This window comes from Leptonychotes weddellii, chromosome 5 (genome assembly GCF_054177405.1).
Source record: "Leptonychotes weddellii isolate Sample4059 chromosome 5, ASM5417740v2, whole genome shotgun sequence".
Taxonomy (NCBI): domain Eukaryota; kingdom Metazoa; phylum Chordata; class Mammalia; order Carnivora; family Phocidae; genus Leptonychotes; species Leptonychotes weddellii.
The window spans coordinates 3,164,255-3,182,226 of record NC_138373.1 but is presented as its reverse complement, the minus strand read 5'-3'; the positions used below and the strand labels follow the sequence as shown (position 1 = coordinate 3,182,226).

The 17,972-nt window shown below is 49.4% G+C and overlaps 1 long non-coding RNA gene across 1 annotated transcript in view; it reads right to left on the bottom strand.

The window, feature by feature from the left end:
• LOC145721481 (uncharacterized) overlaps nt 1-17,602 on the bottom strand; it is a 28,969-nt gene extending 11,367 nt beyond the window's left edge. The window contains exon 1 of the long non-coding RNA XR_014145176.1: nt 17,154-17,602. This is a non-coding gene — a long non-coding RNA (uncharacterized LOC145721481). The remainder of the gene's footprint in view (nt 1-17,153) is intronic.
• Between the last annotated feature and the right edge of the window lie 370 nt (nt 17,603-17,972).

Genomic DNA, 17,972 nt, shown 5'->3' with positions numbered 1-17,972 from the left:
GTTTCTGGGGTGCCCCGAGAAGCGCAGAATACAAGTTACTATCATGAAATATAATCTAGTTAGAACAAATTGCCCAGGCATGAAGGTGAATTAGCTACAGAGATGCCGACTGGCGGGGAACTGCCTGATTTGGTGATTGCCATCTGCTCAATTATCAGGGCGATAATTATTTGAAATGACCTTTCAGCCCATCTCTAGGAGAGCACAAGAGTAAATATAGTCCCTGATCCATTAACTGTTTTTTTTTTCTTCTAACTTTTGTGTCTTAGCTCAGATCGAACGCAGGGAATTCAGAACAAATGGGCAGACTGGATGGGGACACATGGGTGCTTGCAAGAGGTGGAGAAGTTGGCAACTGCACCCCAACGGCATTCCCCAGATGGGAGGTTCTGACCGAGGGGGACAAAGGAGAAAAGAATCCAAGAAGGTATCGTGACAGAGGGAAGAGAGAGGAAGCCACATTCCTGCCTTGTGAAAGTTGCTCTCTACTCCAGAGCCCCTCACCTCTTGCACCTATCACCTCCATTGGTGGCCTCTGGGGACCTTCTTGGAGGCCCAATCTGCCAACATGGGTGCCTTCGCTAACCTCTCCCAAGTCTCCCTCCAGTGTTTCCAAGATGCCACCCTGCAAGCTGCCAGGGAAACAGTGTTGCGGCAGAAGCAGGTGTGATCCCCTCCAGGCTTGCAGCGTAGAGAAGCACACAGAGAAAGCCGTTGTAAACCATGAATAAATCGTGTAATTACAGACTGTGAACGACTATGAAGGAGAAAAGGCAGTGAAACAGACCAGCAGATGGAAAACGCCTTATGTGAGAGCTGAGGGTGGGTTTCTCAAGCCAAGACCTGGGGGAGAAGGAGCTCATCTTGTAGAGGAAAGATGGTTCTGAGCAGGGGGAGAAGCAGCTGCAAAGGTCCTGTGGCAGATTGCCACCGGATGTGTTCTGGAAACTTAAAGACAGAAGCAAATGTGGCTGCAGAGACATTTCTTAGGTGATGGATTCATCCAGAATATATTTCTTCAGTGGTCATTAAGTTCCCTGAGCATATAGGTTGTATTCAGTAATTTTCTGGAATTCCTCAAATTGCTAAAGCAAAAAGAGCACAGAGTGGCAGTGAGGAAATATTCATGGGAAGGAGCTGTCAGCACCTTCCAGAACTTGGGGTGCGTGGCTTGGAAGCCTGACAAGCCCACCTTTGGCTTTTCCTGTGGGTGAATTATTTTTCTTATTCCCATGTTGGGAAGAGAAAGAAGTAAATTAATAACCCCTACAAGAGCATGTCCAGGCCTCACGGTTTACATTTAAAGATTTAACATCACCCATTCGTAACATCTTCATTAATTTATGAGGTTATAGTGCTGTTAGTTACGTAAAACTCTTGTAGAGACATTGTAGGATGGGAATAAATATGAAAATAATTACAATGATCGTGTCTTCTGAGCTTGGGGTCGGTGAAAATAAACCATCAACTGTTTTGGGCGATTTGCTCGACCGACCGCAAACTGCTGCTTTGTTGTTAATAAGTTCGGTAATGGAAAGCTTTGGAGGCGTCAGGAATAAAACATAGCACTTGGAAGAGAATTTCATATGAATTAATGACATCATGCTGGAGGTGGCGAAGCGATCGATAAACACACAATATATACAGTAGCCAGGGCCAGTCTAACGCTGTGTCAGAAGCGGGGCTCCACAGGCAGACCCAACCCCTGCTCCGCCGTTCGTGGCTGGCTGACCTTCGGAAGTCACTCAAAGTCTCCGTGCCTCAGTTTCTTCACTGACGAGGGGACGGCTTCAGTACTACCCACCCCCACGGAGTGATGGGGCCTGTTGGCCAAATCCGACCTGAACACCTGTAGAGGCTGTGAGCTAAGAATGGTTTTTGCATTTTTTAAGAGATTTTATTTATTTATTTGTGAGAGAGAAAAAGAGCGAGCGAGCGTGCACATGGGCAGGGGCAGAAGGAGAGGGAGAAGCAGACTCCCCACTAAGCAGGGAGCCCGACGCAGGGCTTGATCCCCGGACCCCTAGATCATGACCTGAGCCAAAGGCAGACTCTTAACCACCTTAGCCATGCAGGTACCCCCAAGAATGTTTTTGCACTTTTAAACGTTTGCAAAAACAAAATAAAAACCCAGAAGAATCGTATTTTGTGACACATGAAAATTGTGTGAAATTCAAATTTCAGTGTCCGTAAGTCAGGTTTTGTCAGGACATAGCCACGCCCACTGGTTTACGTATCATCTGTGGCCGTCTTTGGCTACACAGCAGGGTGGGGAGTTGGATAGAGACCGCAGGCGGGCCAAGCCTACCGTGTTCTCACCAAACCCCACTGCCCAGTGTTCTGGAGGTGCCGGCCGGCACCTGGCTGTCTGAATACAAGCTGGACTTCGAGAGACAGAAACCTCTCTTTGTGCCACTCAGAGCTATCACAAAGGTTAGTGTACGAATCATGCCGTGAACACTTAACTATCAAGCAAATGAAGGGTGAGAATCACACTACAAAAAAAAAAAAAAATTAGTAAACTTGAGAAAAATACACACACACACACTCTTTTAAGTATGGATTTCAATAGAAATAAAAAAACAAATTCCAAATAATTTTTATCTGCTCATTAAATCAAGTTCAGTGGGACCTCTATTTTCAAATAGTTGATTTTTAAATGTGTATCAAGTTAATAAAACTGCTTTCTTCACTGAATATCTCAAAATGAAACTTTTCATTGCATCCGAAACCAGCTTTCTTTTTAATTTATTATGTTATGTTAATCACCATACATTACATCATTAGTTTTTGATGTAGCGTTCCATGATTCATTGTTTGCATATAACACCCAGGGCTCCATTCAATACGTGCCCTTTTAATACCCATCACTGGGCTAACCCACCCCCCCCTCCCCTTTAGAAACCAGCTTTCTTTGTAACCAGTCCACCTGGTGGCATTCTTTCACAGTTGTGTGCTCTGTCGGAGCTGGAATTTGACCTTCACACGACCTTCCGTGTTCACTAGGTCTCAGGCTCAGGTGGAGACAGCGGTCAGTCTTGGCATTTTTTGCAACCACATTCTGCTGGTGGGTTTTCTGTGACTTGTAGGAGTGGGGCGAGGCCCCACGGGACCCCCAAGGACGGGTATCCCGGGGTGCATTCCTGAGACACGCTTTGAGCCATGATGGCTTGTCAGAAAGTGAGGGCAGGACGTTTCTACTCCTTTCCCTGAAACATCTGTTTTAGGTAACTCATGGTCTTCCTCTGGAAGTTTGAGGTTCTGTGATTTTAGGTTTTCCAAAAATAGTTTCAGTGCGGCTGCTTTCCAGAGTCCCAGGCAGCTGCCTTCGGATGCAGGGCTTCTTTCAAAGAAAGGGCGGTCACCTTGCTCTGGACAGTTTTGCCCTTGGAAAGGATATTTCCTTGATGTATATTCTGTCCGGGGTCTTGGCGCAGATGGGCAGGCTCCTTTAGCATTTCAAAGTATTCCTCATTAGCTCAAACTATTTAATGGGTGCTCACAGTTACACAGTTCTAGATGCTAGAATTTCTGATAGAGAGGAATCCTTGTCCTTGTTCCCACATGGCTCACGATTTAAAAGGAAATAAAGGATATCGGTGGACTTTGTTCTAAAGACTAAATCACAGAGTTGTCACAGGACGTGGACACGGAAATCTTCGGTCTTAAGAGTTTTGCCGGGACAGTGGATGTTGTCTGGTGATTCTGTCAGCATCAGCCCATACGAGAGAAGGCAGAGAATTTACATGGGGGTCGAGGAGATGGGCAGGGGAGGGGTTCTTTGGAGCGGGAGAGGGTTGGTGTGCCTTGGCAAGAACACGTGGGGGAACCTGACGTCAGCCATGTGGAGTGGGTGGGTATCAGAGTCCCTCCCGAGAACAGCAAGGTGACGGTGCTGTGGAGCGCCCCCTGGTGGCAGGGCAGAGAATGAGGAACAGGCTGCACCCATGTCAAAGGGGACAGGACCAAGTGCCCTGTGCTGCTGGTGGTGAGTGGGCAGTGACCAAATGGGGACTCCAGTGGTGAGCCACCTGGAAGGAGACTCCCATCCTAGGAAGGCTGCCTGGTAAGCAACGTGACTCAGCAGACAGGTGGACTGCCAGAAGTCTGGGGTTGTTGGAAGCAGTCAGATGGAGGAGGAACTGCTGGGGTTGGGGATGTGTCGTGAGATTTCCTGCAGGGAATATCTAGGGGAACCCCCAAACACCCCTCAGAGCATCTGTCACATGCAGGGGGCTCCAGCCCAGATCACGACTGTCCCAGCCAAGAGTCAGCTTCCCTCCCCTTCTCCCCACGGAGCCTGACCCCGGGGGACTGACAGTAACAGCTGGTGAGTGTGCGTGGAGGCCGAGCAAGGAAGAGGAAACAAAGGACCTTTCTCCTTCCCATAGATGGTTTTTGATCCTAAAGGCAGCTCAGCTGATGGAGGAAAGACATTTTAGAGTCAATGACATTAGAACATTTTTACACTTTATCCCTGAAAACAAATGCTGCTTGTTGATAGTTTCTGGAAGTGACCCAAACGTCCGTGTGATCTGCCTGAGACTTCATTAAGGGGTGAGGAGGAAAGGAGTCTGAAGAGCCAGTAGCAGGAAAGAATAAAGGTGCTTCCATCAGCTACTCAGCCAGCTCTGTCCATCAGTCTCTTATGCGGGTTTTTCGGAAGGACAGGAGAGCATAAGACAAGTGAGGAATTCATTTTCCTAATTCAAGAGTCACCATCCCTTCCAGGCTTATCCAGAATTCATGGCTTATCCTGGCTCCTCGAACATCTACCTTAAGAGGCAAATTTCAATATATGTTAAGAAAAAAAAAAAAGAAGATAGCAGGAGGGGAAGAATGAAGGGGGGGAAATCGGAGGGGTAGACGAACCATGAGAGACGAAGGGCTCCGAAAAACAAACTGGGGGGGGGTGCGGAGGATGGGTTGGCCTGGTGATAGGTATTAAAGAGGGCACGTTCTGCATGGAGCACTGGGTGTTATGCACAAACAATGAATCATGGAACACTACATCTAAAACCAATGATGTAATGTATGGGGATTAACATAACAATAAAAAAAAAGAGGCAAATTTCATCAGTACATACGGCTAGTGACGCCCAGAGTCCAAGGAATTTATGAGAGTTTTATTCAAGCTAGGGTTAGGGCAGGGATTTCTGCACTTGAGGCCACATCTCTCAGGATTTCACAGGTGGGTTTCAGAGGTTCTCCGGACTCCCTGAAAGTGCAGGCAAAAATTGCATGTGCTTATGTACATTCTTCTGGGGGAAAATGTAGCCTTCCATCTTTTTCTCAAAAGGGTGTTGAAATAAATTTCTAGGTCCAAGATGGAACCACTCCTGCCTTGTCAGCCAACCACAAGTTGAATAACGCTCACGTCCCTAGAAATGCTCCGCTTGACCAGAAATGCAGGATATGAGCCAGCCTGTCCCCAGCTGCCGAGGAACTCATGATTTCCTTGTTCTAAATAAGGTCAGATATGCAATCCCAGCCAATCAGCGTTAAGCCACAAGCTCGTTCCTTATTCCCCGGGTTGACCTGCTAGCCTTATAAGGAAATCCCTGACCTCTTAGTCAATCAGGCCCTGTTTCCTCATCGTGCTAACGCTCTATAAAACTCTATAAAACGCGCTCTTGCCCGAAACCCCTGGGAGCCGTGTTCTGTTTGTGAGGCACTGCACTCCCCCACCCCATGGACTGCTTTCCCTGGAATGAAGAATATCAAACTTGCTACTCAACTGTTTTACTTTTGTCACTTGACAAGGTCTTTGACCTAGAAAAGGTAGATCTTTTGGCCCCATGAGCCATTTGAGCTGAAAAGGACAAAAGTCCCAACCCAGTGGCCAGGGAAATGGCCTGAGGTCTCCAGAAGCAGACACAGAGATGAAGTTGTGGATGGGATGGCCACTGGAGCCCAGCACCTGGGAGGGGAACGGGAGGAAGTAGGGAGAGTCTGGCCGCCATACAAGCCTGGGGGCCCTGGCATGAGCGCGTCTATTGGAGCACCCCCTCTCCGGGCTGAGGTGGCCCTGGTGGCCGCCCGGAGCTCCATCACCAGAGGTAGAGGCCCCAGGAAGGCACGGACTCTGCAGCTGAGGCTCCCCAAGCGGGGGGTCCCGTGCTACAGCCCAGTGTCCACCACAGGGGGTATCTCCTGTCTTTCAGGATCATTGAAACCAAGCCCTCAAGAATGGTTTTCTCCCTTTCCTGATCTGCTTCCCTGCTCAGAGCATCAGGCGGGCACGTCTCCCTGCCATTCAGATAGCCCAGGTTCGTGGCTACAAGCAGCTCATCTCGAATGTGCTCTGAACACTACTTCAGAAGGTGCTCAGATTTTTAAGGAGCACCACATCTGAGGTTCAGATCAATACCTTTCTCGCGAGAGACACACCATTAGAACTTCCAGAATTTCCCCATCACAATTTCTGAAGCACCAGAGAACAAGCAGAAGAATACAGAGAACACCAGAGTGACAAGAAGAGGCATCCATGGCCCCTTCGAGCGCCGACCTGCTCTGCTTTGTGTGTCCGGAATCCAGGGTTTCCCCGATCACACCAGCCCCCAGCCTGGCCTGCCTCACCTGTGACAGGTTTCACCTTCACCAATGGTGTTTCCTGCAGGATGAGGCTCAAACCACCCGGAGGAATGCTTGCTGTTTGCCTTTTTACCCTCCGTGCCGCCAGCTACACCTTCATCCCTCGCCGGGCTGGGGAGCAGCAAGGAGAGGGGCTCAGCTGTTGGGGAGCTTCGTGTTAGGGGTGGCAGGCCCTCGCGGCTGTTTTCCCCAATTAGATTGTTTTCTGGATGGTTTGCTTGAGAGCTAGGTCACCACCTGTTCAGCTTTCTGCTTTTGAGAAAACCCACCAGTTCTCACTGGGTCTGCATTTAAATATTAGAAACAATCGCTCCTGTCTACTTTCAACTTTTGATTCAATCTGGAAAAATTGAGTGTATTCTAAAAATATGAATATGATGGCTTTAGTTTCCTAAGCGTATTTAATGGTGCAAGCAGCTTCTAATGTTTAAGAACCAATAGACAGATAGGAAAAAATAGAATTTAACTTTGCCTTTGATTTTTTTACAAAATGTGTAGACTCGTTTAAAAAGGAGAAGTATAAAAATATAGTCTGGGAGTTTTTGGTTTCCTTACTGGATATGGAGTAATCTGGAACCTACTGGAAAAACTGACATCACATTTTGCTTAAGAACTGCTCATGTTGCGGCACCTGGGTGGCTCAGTCATTGAAGCGTCTGCCTTCGGCTCAGGTCATGATACCAGCGTCCTGGGATCAAGTCCCGCATCAGGCTCCCTGCTCTGAGGGGAGTCTGCTTTTCCCTCTGCCTGCCACTCTCCCGGCCTGTGCTCTTTCTCTGACAAATAAATAAATAAAATCTTAAAAAAAAAATTGCTCATGTTTACTCATTGTTTATCCACCAAGAAACGCCCCTGTCCTAGCAGAGAAAGAGTCATAGGGAACAATTTAGAAAATGGGATTTGAGAACTCTACACTTTTTTTTTTTTTTTAAAGTAGGCTCCGTGCTTAGCATGGAGCCCAGTGCGGGGTTTGAACTCATGACCCTGAGATCAAGACCTGCTCTGAAATCAAGAGTCAGATACCCAACCAACTGAGCCACCCAGGTGCCCGACCCCCCACACTGACTTCTGAGTCAATATGGGGCTACATGGCTACACATGTCTCTCTCCATGGACTCTGTGATGGTCTTCACCCCATGGTACTCATTGTGGGTCCAGCCTCTTCCCATTAGGGCTCATGACAGAACGAGCAGTGCCCTTCCCAAGTGACCCATCGGTTTTGATATTCACAACCGAGTTCCAATTAGTAGGAATCCTACTTATTTCTTTAGGAAATACTTGCAGGGCCTAATTATGAATGCCGCACTGTGGAGGTTGAACATAGATGGAAGACATTCTCTGTCTTCAAGGGCTCGGTATGTTCCTAGGGAAGATAAGGCATGCCCGCAAATAACTAGTATACAAGGGGACATGGGAGAAACGCTACAGGACATCTGTAAATGTTATGGACGCCTGGGAAGGCAGAGCCGACTCCCAGCCACATACAGGATTTGTGTGTCTGGAAGTAAGGGGCACATTACCAATGCTATGGGCCCTAATCCAGACTCAGGAATGGGAGCAGGTGCGTACTTCCTCCAGCCACCCCTTCAGTCACCCCTCATCATGTGACGGGAATCTATGTTTCCTACATGATGGTAAAGCGAACATCCCAGTTTTGAAAAAAGCTCATTAACTGGAAGAGTTTAAACTGAGTCTTATTCTTACTTCCCAGAGCTTTAGCCCATGGGGGCCGGCTTCTTCTAGCTTATCACTGATGGTGAACATTGAGAGGAGTTTCTGTGTCCTCACTACACACACTAGCGGGGTAAAAAACAATTTTCTTTTTTGAAAATTAGAAATTATAAGAATGCACTTGTGAGCACAGCCTACCTGAAATCTAAGCATCTTTGGTTTCTCCACTCTTAATTTAACCTCCTTGGGAGATGAACTTCAACTACACTGATGTAACAAGAAGTGTTTTATTATCAGGAGGCACTTTAGAAAATATCCTGTTTCTCCACAGTCTTGAAGAGAATAGTGTCTTCTAGATGTTTCCGTTGGGAAGGGCAGTCCCTGTGGGTGGCATTCCCACCCCGGCTCTGCCTCATGAGCACGGACTCGGGTCGGGGGCACGTCCTCACCAGGGCCAGAGAGCTCCGCCCGTGCCTGCAGATGGCCTTGTGTGGAGTACGTCCCCTCCTGCAGACCCGGCGCCTGCCCTCTGCTCTGAGTGCATCACACGTGTGTCATACATGCGTTATAGGCACCTGGCCAGCCCCACTGCTGCATCGGTCCTCCTGGGGTGAGGGGACAGGGCCCTCCTGTTTCGGCACAAGATGGGTGTGTGCTGGCGGCCACCAGGCGCTGGCTGCCAGGAGGGACCCGCAGCCACTGGGGGCCAGATGTCCACCGCTGACGCTGATCTTGTGAAGCCTCTTCTCGAGGGGAGCACAGCGTTCCGTCCAGCAGTTGTCCGTGCCAAGACGCAGCGGGCCCAAGTGCGTGGAGCTCGGCGCCCTGCCCCCGGTCTCACCCTGGAGAGCGCTCCGCGGGAGGCGCTGCTGCAAGAACATCCAGTGGCGGGGGGAGGAAGCTGAGGAGCTAGGATGGAACAGGTTGTGCCCAGGTGAGCCCTATGTCGTTGACAGCAGCGCGAGAGTCCTGGCCCAGCTGTAGGCTACATGGGACTGATTCTATTTCCCCTATTCAGTAAGTTCCAGGTCCATAAATCTTCTGGAACTGTCGCTGGTATGGAAATGAGAAACTTCCGACCAATATAGTTGATATGCACTCACGTCTGCACTCAAGTCTGAAGTATGGCACGGAACAACCCCCCTTGATCATGAATTTAGATCAGGATTCTCGGTCCATGGGGTGGAGCTGTCTGGGGGCTCAGAGGGAGGGAACCTGGTGGTTTTGCGTTGCCATCACCAGAGCCTGCGGCGCCTACAGACACAATGACCAGCGTGTGACCGGGGGTGAGTATCGATCTCTTGAATGATCCAAGCATTGGACGAAAACCTCATTTGTGTACTAGTTATCATTCTTAGAAACGGGACTCTATCACTGGCTTGCTGCTGCAGAGAAGGGGGGAGACTGATATTTACAGGTCAGCGGGTCCCAGGGCATGTGTCAGGAGCCACACCGACAACTTCGTATCCGTGACCGTATTCCTAATACCTCTGATTGAGAGAGAGGGGAGCGCGGGGCTGAGCCCTGAGCCCTCTGCTCACCTGGCGCTTGGAGGGAGATGCAGGCTCTCATGGTAAGCTAGCGAAGGCCCATGTCTGATGTTGATCCCTTTCAGGAACTTTAAAGTAGGCAGCTATGCAGGTTAGGAGAGACAGATGCCACTTGGCAACACTTTTTGTGGAGAAGATCCGTGAGTTTCTGTTAATCACAAGCTTAATCTGAGGCAAAGTGCTATGTAACGCTCAAGCAGCAATACTCATTGCTGTAAATGCATAAATCGGTCCCTAATCACAGGAACTGATACCACCAGTAAAATGTCCGTTTTCCAGAATGCATCTGGAGTGGAGTTCCATTTCTCCTTCACATTTCAAAGAGACACTGACAAATTAAAGAGAATGGTGATGTATGTGCGGGGGTGGGGGGGGTCTGGAAAGCACGTCATATGGGAAAGGGATGAAGGAACTCGAGATATTTGTTTAGTAAAGGCTAAAGTGCCCACAGGAAGTAATTTGGTAGAGGAGGGTTTATTCAACAAATGTCCAGGAAACACCTACTGTATGCTCAGCTCTGCTCTGGATGCCAGGATACAGCAAGAACCAAATGGACATGATACCCACCATCAGGTAACTGGCACTCTGGGGGAGGGGGGGTACACAAAAGAAAGTAAAACAATTCACTGAGCAGCATGCTAGATCATAGGGAAGTGGGATAGGGCCTGTGGGGGTGGGATGAGGTTGCAATTTTAAATGAAAGGGTCAGGAAGGACCTTATTCATGACGTGACATTGGAATGGGCCTCCAAGAGGTGAACAAGGGTGCCGCATGGGTGATGTAGGATGAGCACGCCAAGCAGAGGGACAGCTAGAGCAAAGGCCCTGAGACACAGTGGGCCTGACCCACAGCAGCGGAGTAAGTGGGGACAGAGGGAGGAGGAGGGATGCGGCCGCCTGGGTCAAGGAGCTCCTTGTGAAACACTGACCTGCATGCTGAGCTGGGACCTCGGAGGATGTGGTCAGTGTGGAGGCTGGAAGACGAGGCTAAACCAGCAGAAAGGGGACTCGGGCTGGGTCCAGCGGTGGAAGTGATGAAGAAGGGGCCAGTCTGAAGGGGCCTCGAGGCTGCTGCTGAATCCTTGCTGCTGAGCCACAGAAGGACGGAGCTGTACTCCCTGAGCCGGGAGCACACGGAGTGCTCGGGCACACGAGGGTGGGGAAGCCTGCTGGAATGGGAGGGAAGGAAGTGGGATCCTCACCGGTGGGTGACGTTTGGAAGAAAGCGGACGCCCACTAGGGTTGCCCATGTTGACCCTCCTCAACAGGGACCTCCCTGTGCTGGACCTGGTCCAGTGGAAACCGATGCGTACACTGATCAGGAACCTCGTAGCAGGATTTCTGCAGCCCCTGGAAGGCGGCATGAGGTGCTTTATAAGGTCACTTACAGCTCTAAGACTCTATCGTTCATTCTGTCGTGGGCTCTGTGAAAGTCACCTGCCGTGGCCACACAATCCTCGGGAGCGAGCACATCCCGTCCTGGTGATAACATCAAGGCAGACAGATGCTCTTGCAGGAAGCCTCTGTTTCCGCCGCGTGTTCTTTTTCTTCCTACAATTGTATTTACATTCCCGGCTCTTCTTAAACTGTTGAATGTAATCCAACTCCCCAAAGAAGGACCAGAATTCTTCATAGGATCAATAAGCAAAATTGAAAGGAAAGCATCAGAAAGAAAGCTGCACAGTAAGCAGGGCCTCCCAGAGGAGAGGAAACAAATGTTCTTAAATGAATAATGAGAATGAAACTCATTCTCAGATGGTGCCGCGTGGGGTGCTCACAGGCGAAGCACAAAGGGCCAAGCAAACTTTGTTTCAGCAGGAGGACGATTTCTGGGAGCAGTGGAGAGCCGTCTCAGGAGGGAGGCAGAGTGACTCCGTCACTTTCAATTAGAAGGCAGCTGGAGTTTCGAAAAATAGGCTTGGTGTTCAGTATCGTTTTTCACAAATATTATTTTTATATTTTGGCCTGAATTATTCATGTTTCTGGCATCGCCACCCCATCATGCCCTTTTATTTCCTGGAAGGCGTATATCACAATTTAAAACGATCACATTTCCTTAATGTCTATGTGTTTCTTGCCTACATATCCTCCCTAAAATGTAAGTCCCACGAGGAACCTTAAAAACCTTCTCTGTCTTGTGTATGGCTTGGCATTTAATAGATGCTCAATATGAACTTGTTGACTAAATTTGATTTTAGGTGGTTCAGGCTACGAGAACAACCTACTTTTCCAGGATTAGGAGGAGGTGAAGCCCTAGGATGGGCCCAGATTAAAAAGAGATGTTGTCTGCCAGACAGCAACCATTTCCAGCTGCCTTCTCTTTAGTTTACCTTCCACTTTCAAGAATGGAAAATACTCATTGCAAAATATAAAATATTTTTTTTTTTTTGCCACAAGGGATTGTCATATATCATAATCCTAAGGGAACACGCCAATAGGCTTCAACAAAAGTCTTTCCCATGGTGATAATAAGAGAGAACCATTACAGGAAATGACCTCTTGCCACTGCCCTCACGGTTTCCTGCTTCTGAGGTCATGATGCCTGGAGCAGTAGCAGCCACCTTGTGACCATTAGGCAACAAGCATGAGATCAAAAAACTCACTTCTTAGAGATGAACAAGCAAAAGAATGGAGTGATCTTGGATCTTTGACAACTCTTTTAAGCTAAGGGCAGCCACCACTGAGGACACTGAGGCACAGAAGAGTTTACTAACTTGTTTAGGTTCACCTAGTGAGGACTGGGCCACCAGAACTTGGCCTCAAATCTGTGTTCTGATCGATTCCAATTTCCCGTGGACTCTGCACCCACTGGACATAACTGATGACGGTAGTGCCAGCCTAGTGGGTTGGGTGTGCACGGTCTAGAACATATGTGGAGGAGCTTTTTCCCAAGTGAGCTTGCCTCCCCTGGTTCTCTGGGGGGCTCATTCCTGGAACCAGCTGCCATGGGACAAGGAAGCCCAACTAGGCCCTGCTGAGACACAGCACGGAGAGGTCACAGGTAGGCATCCCAGCCACCAGCCACCAGCCTAGCAGGGGTGCTAACGATGGCCAGCACCAGCTGCCAGACACAGGAGTGAAGCTGACTATCTGTGCTGTCCATGTGGTAGCCATCAGCCACACGTGGCCATTTAGACTTAACACCTAAAATTAATAAAGCTTAAAATTCAGCTCCTCAGCTGCACCAGCCCTGTTTCAAAAAATGCTCCAAGGCCATTGAACACCCAGCTTTCACATTTGCCCAGCTCAGGCCTCAGACCAGGTGGAGGAGCAGAGACAGGAGACAAGCTGTCCCAGGAGACCTGTGTCTAGATTCCTGACCCACGGAACCTGGGAGCATAATAAAATGGTCGCTTCCTGCCTCTACATTTTGGGGTGGCTTGCTGGAACCCCATGGAAGGGCGTGCTGGGATTAGCACAGCTGGATGTGCATGGGCAGTGCCCCAGGACGGGCACTCTGTCCCGGCAGCCCGGCACATATGGACAGGAGCTGGAAGAGACAAGAATCACTTGGCCAGGGTTACGGATGCTCCTGTGTGAAACGTCCTGTTCTTGGATGCCGGTTTTCGGGAAAGTTTGCATTCCGCCTTGTTTTGGCTACAGCCTTGGAGCCTCTCTGCGAATCATCAGCGGCTGGGTCACCGAAGAGGGGTCGTCCTGTGGACAAATTGGTTTGTCTCTGCTCCATTTTATTCCCGTTTGCCACTAAAGAGGTTACCAGTGATTCTTTTTTGGTGACTTTCGTGCGCACATACACACACACACACACTATATATATATATATATATATAAAAATTTCACCTTGGGTATAATAAAAATCACATATATTTTATAAATAGGAAGGCAGTTGCTATGACCAAGGTGTTTTTTGGGGCAGTAAAAGTGAATGTGTTTGAATATTTTTTTTTTCTCTACGATGCATCCTGGCTATCAGAAAATCTGTTATTTGGAGTAAAAATCAGTAAAGAGAGTACAGAGTGGAGTACACAACGCTGTTGATTTGGAGTAACATTTAAAGTATAGGAGACAAAGTTTAGATCTATTATTACTACGTCTTTGGTACCTATTTTTCTCTGTGAGTTTCCTCCCACCCGTGAGGTGTCCAGACATGGAAATGGGGGTATCTGAATACAGTGGTGTGTAGCCCTTGGACCACACTCTCTGCCATGTCCAGAGAGATGAGTCACAGGACAACTGAAGCTGGCTGAGCGACCGGCCCAAGGGAGAGTGGCTGTATTTCTACTTCTTTCTTTTATGGTCATCTAGAATACGGGGCGAAGCTCGGGGGTGGGGGTGCGAAGCATAGTGTGTGTGTGAACAGGGGTAACAAAAAGTCTCTGTGTTTCATGCACATTCTGTTTATAGGCTTGGTTAAGAAGATATCAAACAGAGAAGGAGTTTTGAATATTTATATCTGTATCTACCGAAATACCACGGTGGTTAATTTTATGTTAACGTGACTGGCCATGGGGCACCCAGATTGAAAATTGTTCCTCGGTGCGTCCATGAGGGTGTTTCTGGATGAGATGAGCATTCGAGCCCGTGAACTCGGGAAAGCAGACGGCCCTCCCCAGTGTGGGTGAGTCTCACTCCATCCCTTGAGGTTCCCGAATAGAACAAAAGGTAATTCCTCTCCCCTTCTTCTTCCTCTGCTCCCTCCGTCCCCCATTCTAGTTTGGTAAAGGTTTAGTAAAGGACATGGGGGGAATCCCAGTCAATTCCACACACAGAGGCTGGTCCGGGTCCTGGGGAGGCAGAGACCATGCCCTGCCCGCGGGAGCGCTGTCTCTCAGCCACTCTGGAGTCTCCCCCATGCTCTCACGACACAGCACAGCGGGCCCTCACTGGCATGAAAGTCACCATCATGAGTGCTGCGATCTACTTCCATTGCAGAGAAGGCCAGCTAGGAAAACAAACCAGGACCATCGAGATAACGCACTTGTTTATCACTATTTCCTCCTTTCTTTCTTGATGAGTCCGTGTTTGTGGCAGAAAAGTCAGACAGTAAATAAACTCAACAGAGAGATAAAGAAGGAAAGTTGCCAGAATTCTGTCCCCACCGCCGGAGCCCACTGTTAGTGTCTGAAGGTTTTCTCTTCTCTGCTTATTTCCATGCAAATGTGTGTGCGGTGTTTACAACAGCAGGATTACACTACTATGTAATGCTGTGATCTGTTTCTCTCACTTAAAAATATATTCTACTTCCCATGCAATTTTCTTTGCAATCAAACGAACTTTCTAACCTGAGTCTTGGAGAACAGGATGAATAATCAATGCTTTTTATGCTTACTTGCTGGTTGAAATATTTCAAGATATGGCCTTGTGGGTAAGGGTCACAGGATACAAACATGTTACCTGAAAAGACGTTATTAACTGGAGGATTTAAATAGGTTCAGCAAGAAAAGGAATTGACAGTATGTGTCTCTAAAGGATGCCGTCTGCGTCTGCATGGCTGGGTCAGTTCTAAAACAAGTCTTCCAGATGAGAACCAGGAGTATTGAATTTAGCCGATGGAAGCAAGAGGGCAGTCTGTTTGTAGTAACTGTTCTCTCCAGGATCTCTTTGTTAAAATTGAGGAAATTCTGGCTGGCTCCGTGGGGTTAAGGCCCTAGCATTTCAGGGTGAGGGTGAGAGGACTGGTGATCGCTATGGACTCCTTGTGTCTCCTCCAGATTCCTATGGTGAAATCCTGAATGTGAGGGTTTTAGGAGGGCCCTTTGGGAGGTGACTAGGTCAGGAAGGTGGGCCCTCCTGAGGGGATTAGAGCCCTGAGACGAACAGGAGGTGGCCTGTTTCCTCCATCTCTCTCCGCCGCACAGAGGATACAGCGGGAAGGCACCCATCTGCAAACCAGGAAGAGGACCCTCATCAGGAACCCAACTCCACAGGGATCGCACTCTCAGACTGCTGGCCTCCAGAACAGCGAGAAATAAATGTTTGTGGTTTCCGCGGCCAGCCTGGCAGCCTGGACCGAGTCGGATGCTGGTGCCCAGAGGGCTGGGGCAGGGGTCCCGCGCTCCAGCATTCTAGGTGTGCCCTGTGCAGTGCTGCAGAGCGGGGGCCTCGTGTCCAGTGGCTCACAAGGAGGCTCAGGGGCCAGAGAAGAGGCTGCAGTCACGCGCAGGGTTTGCTGCAGGGGAAGGCGCCGGCTGAGATCCGCAAAGGGCCGGGGCGTGCGGCAGAGCTTCCTGTCGTCCCCTGGCAGTGAAACCACGCGGACAGCACCGACGTCTGACAGCACGCCTCCAGAGCTCTCGCTGGTGGGCCCTCACCAAGGCATGGCTGACCACCCACGTGGCTGAACGTGGTCTGCAGCCTGTCCAGAGACCAAGCTGATACTGTGTGGCCCGCAGATCACGTTGTGAGTGCAGCCTATCTGGAAGGTCGCCCCCTCCCTCCCCGCCCCCCAACCGCCCCCGGCCGGAAACAAAGACACTCTTATCAGGCAGGACGTTCTAAGAGCTTTAGCAGTGACCTTGCAGGAGCCGGTCAAGGGCAAACCTTCAGTGTGCAGGGTTTGGATGACCCGGATCTGCTGCTTGTCCCTTTCCTGCACCAGCCCCCTTGCACCAGTGGTCCCCAGCCATTTGCACTGTGGTCTAGGCTGCTCCTGAGCTGTCCACGCCCTTGACTTGAAGTCTGTCCCAGGGCTGAGATGACAGATGAAGAGTGACCTGACAGGGATTCCCTCCTGCTCAGCTGCTTCTCTTATCTTGCTCTTGAATCTAATTAAGAAACTAAGAAAGGATTTTTTTTGGCAGGTGGTGACGCTCTTCCTGATATGTCGATAGGCACATCCCTAAAAAAGGGAATGCTAGCTAAACAGAACCAGAAAAGCTTGGGTTGTGGTCAGAATAGAAGGGAGCTATTCAGAATCTCATGAAACCACGCAGAACTGGTAGGGTTTAGCCTTCCCGGGTACTTGCCTGCTTTAACGAATACAAACACAGGCAGTACTACAAGGGAGAGACCGAAGTGGAGGGACTGTGATGTGGTATTGGGGAACAAGACTCTATTTTTATCAGGATGTTATTGTTTATACCTTTAGTGTTCTAGTGGTTCAAGTCATTATTACGATCTCTGTAAAAGACACTTTTAATAATCGCCACAAGTATTTTCCCTAGGTGGCTTAAAGAATTTTGCTTGAGGAAGTCCTCAAGGTGAACAAAGAATCCACACACATACACACACATAACCCCCCCTTCCCATGCCACACACATGGGCTTAAGGAACTAAGCACTCAATACCAGACTCTTTTTTTTTTTTTTTAAAGCATTCAGTAGACAATAAGCATGTCCTCACTAAAGATGACGGAAGTGCAAATGAGAGTCTCACTTACCGGCTGGCAACACTTGGAGAGACTGAGTAGGAAGCCCCGGTGAGGACGTGAATCAGTAGGAATATTCATGAACTGCCGATGACCTTGCAGGGGATCTGCCGATGATATCCCATGCTGGGGGTCGCCCACACCCCACCGGGGAGCTGGAGAGCCACTCCAGGGCCCGGCACATGCCTGCAGGGACCCGTCTGAGAACACGCACAGCGGCAGTGTCTACAAAGGCAAAATGACGGGGAGAACCTTAGTGCCTGTCACCAGGAGACGGGGGGGCCAATGTGCTGTGCTGGCCACATGATGGATACCACATGTGGCATCTGTGGGTGTGGACCCTGCTTCCAGTGGCAGGCACCTGTGATGGGGCCCCACCCAACCTGCCCTCATACAGCGAGGCTAGAAGTTCGGGGTGTTAGCAGCCCCCGAGAGCCATCCTCCCACAAGGGCTGTGGAAGCTGGCAGCTACTGAACTCGCTGGCCTGTCCTGTGCACCTCTGAGAGCCCCCCGAGGGGTGGAGCCCCCGCGTCTGTGCCAAGCCGTTCCTTTCCCTTGTTTATTTGGAGGTTATCCAAAGAGTTGGGGCGGGGGAGGGGAGGTTCTAACAGTTCTTTTTTTTTTTTTTTTTTAAAGATTTTATTTATTTATTTGACAGAGAGAGAGATAGCTAGAGCAGGAACACAAGCAGGGGGAGTGGGAGAGGGAGAGGCAGGCTTCCTGCCGAGCAGGGAGCCCGATGCGGGACTCGATAGTTAATAGTTACCATTTATTACTAGTATTTTTATTTCCCTCCAGATAAATGACCGAGCCCCTCATCCTTGTCTCGG